Below are 2,716 nucleotides of genomic sequence, written 5' to 3'. Positions count from 1 at the left end.
GAGCCGGGTTTTCTTGAGGTCACCCTGTCCTTCCTTCCATGCCAGAGAGTTCAGCATTTGAGCTCACCCTCCATCAGCTCACCCAGCAGGACAGTCCCAGACTGTAGCTCCCTTTCATCTCAAATAGCCCATAATTAACAACTTCATATTTGACAAGGCATCTCTGAGAAAAGGAATGATCTCAGGTCACCGAGAACCAAAAGTCAGGAGCTAAGGCACGTAATGATTCTATTCGATGCTTACGAAATCTACCCAGATTTACAGTTCTTACCCAAGCAGGAATGCAATCACACAGACAGTACCAGATGGCAACAGCTTCAGAAATCCAGGTGGTTGCAACTGTGTTTTATTGAAATAGTCCAGGAAGTGGTTTACAGAGGGTCCCCCTCATCCCCCAAATCACACAGGGGCAAGCCCTGGGTAGGAAGGCATGTGTGTTTGGGACAGGAGCCCTGGCTGGAGTTCTTTCTCTCAGAGCCAGGAAGGGGGAGGGGAGAAGCAGGTGCCACAACAGGGAAGTGGGGCATCTCGCTGCTCTGGCCTCAGGTGCAGACCTACACAGAACCGTTAAAGTGGACTGGCACGTATGGATTCCCTTCACAGGTCACGATGATGGATTTCCGTAGCTGCTGAGTCTCGTATTCGCATTTGGGGGATTTGGCCTCTTTCTTCAGGTGGCAGTCGGTGATGCGCATTTTGGAACTGCTTTTGTGGCAGTTGGGCTTCGTGTTCTTACAGGGGACATTTCCCTGGAAGCAGACAGCCTGGACATCTGGCAGAGGCTCGTGGATAAACGTGTTCACCCGCTTGCAATCTCCGAAGATGATATTCCGGTGCTTCATCATTTTATTGCAGTAGCTGGCAGTGACTGTGGAGGTGTCTGGGTCCATGTGCTGCCGCAGGAACTTCTCAGCCTGCGTTTCCTTGGCCAGAGAAGGCTGGACATAGCCCAGCACCAGCAGCACCAGGACCAGTGGTAGAAAGAGGATGAAGAACCTCTCCTGAGCCATGGTGGTCTCACTCCTCTGGAAGAGCCTAGCTGGGAAAAGGAGAGAGGAGAAAAAACATTGCCTTAGAAAGAACCCCAGCTCCTACCTGTGGCCTCCCTGGCTCACAGTCTCCCTTTTGGTCAGCCAGAAAGCTACCCCTTCTCCTGTGCAATTTTCCAAGGAATGTGACAGTTACATACACTCTTGTCCGAAAGCATTCAACTCCCACTCGCTGCAGAGAGGCGGGTCTTTGCCTCTGGGTAATGACCTGATAGTGAACTAAAATCCTGCAGTCCTGTGTCTGAATATTAGAGATTTTAAAATTTAAAATACATTTGAGGGGGCCCCTGGGTGGCTCAGTCTGTTAAGTGTCTGCCTTGGGCTTAGGTCATGATCTGGGAGTCCTGGGATCGAGCCCTGTCTCGAACCCAGCTCCCTGCTCAGTGGGGAGCCTGCTTCTCCCTCTCCCTCTGCTGCCCCTTCTGCTTGTGCTTTCTATCCATCCCTGTCAAATAAATAAATAAATAAATAAAATCTTAAAAACAAGACAAAAAAATAAAATACATTTGAAAAATTAATATATTTATACCCAGTGCTCAAGGGGCTTATTAAAAAATCCTTTTGAATAAGCCATGAGCTGATCGGCATCCCTGAAATACCACATGACCTGCAGGATCATGACGGACAGAGCGAGGCCTGTTTTCCTCCAACACAAGGGCAACAGCACAGTGCCTAACACCAGCATCATAGAGGGATGCCAGTGTGTTCCCAAAAGCAATGCTTCCCTCCCCCAGTGCCTTTGGTTCCCTGCAGCCCACATGCTCCATCCTGATATTGGTCCACCGCAAGCTTTCTTTGGTGCTAACCTCAGCCTCCTTGGTCCCTCCAATCAATGCATAATAGAAAGAATCCCTGAGATAATCTCTTCAGCCACTGACCTGGATGTCTAGCTTGTTCTCTAGGACAGAGCAGAAAGCCAGTCTCTGTGATCCCCGGATCTCTGGGGAGGGAATCTTATACAGATTACAAAGGGGCTTGGCTTCCAAGGAAAGATAGGTGGGAGGAGCATCTTGGTTTCACTTTAGAGGGAACCAAGGACCTTGTAAAGAAGGACATTGTAGGGAATCATCTACACCACGCTTTTTTCAGGACTGCTGGGAAGGGTGAGTCTTGTTTATAGTATCATGTGACCTCATCTGTCTGCTGGTTCACAAAGATCAACAATGAAAGCCATTATGGCAATGATGCCTGAACCCTGGAAAGTCATCTTCATCTTGGGGGGCCATTTGCAACAAACAAATAGCTCTTGCAGGTTTGCAAAGGGCACATAAATGTGTGATCCCCAGAGCAGCAGGGAAAGGGAGGTACTCTATCTCCTCAGGAGTCCTGGCATGGCTGGAATTCCAACAGCACCTCTTCTGGGGGTGGGGGCTGGTGGGGCCGGCATCCAGGCATCCACAGCTGGAAGACTGGGCAGACCTAGCTTCTGGGAGGGGGATGTTTCCTGGGCAGGGAGAGGAGGGGACCTGTGACCTCACCCAGTGTTGGCCACTTCAGCTCTCCTGCATGTGGAAGGTGGGTGTGCAGCAGTTCTTGTCCACAGCAACCACTCCTAGAAGGTCAGAGAGGAGGAGAGGAAGTCAAACCAAACTCCCAAGGGATGTCAGGCCAGCTCAGTCACCAGGGCATGGGAAAAATCTTACAACTTTGCTTCTGTATCCATGTCC

At 50.1% G+C, this 2,716-nt stretch overlaps 1 pseudogene across 1 annotated transcript; it reads right to left on the bottom strand.

Moving 5' to 3' along the window:
* Nucleotides 1-330: 330 nt before the first annotated feature.
* On the bottom strand, nt 331-2,006 carry LOC309867823 (ribonuclease pancreatic pseudogene; annotated as a pseudogene). The gene is made up of 2 exons: nt 1,928-2,006; nt 331-1,035 (listed from the first exon to the last, which is right to left on the bottom strand). The product of its transcript is annotated as a ribonuclease pancreatic pseudogene (transcript).
* Between the last annotated feature and the right edge of the window lie 710 nt (nt 2,007-2,716).

The sequence above is a fragment of the Mustela nivalis genome, assembly GCF_964662115.1.
Source record: "Mustela nivalis genome assembly, chromosome: 6".
Lineage (NCBI taxonomy): Eukaryota > Metazoa > Chordata > Mammalia > Carnivora > Mustelidae > Mustela > Mustela nivalis.
Note: the sequence above shows the minus strand (reverse complement) of the source record. Positions and strands in the feature narration are given on the sequence as shown.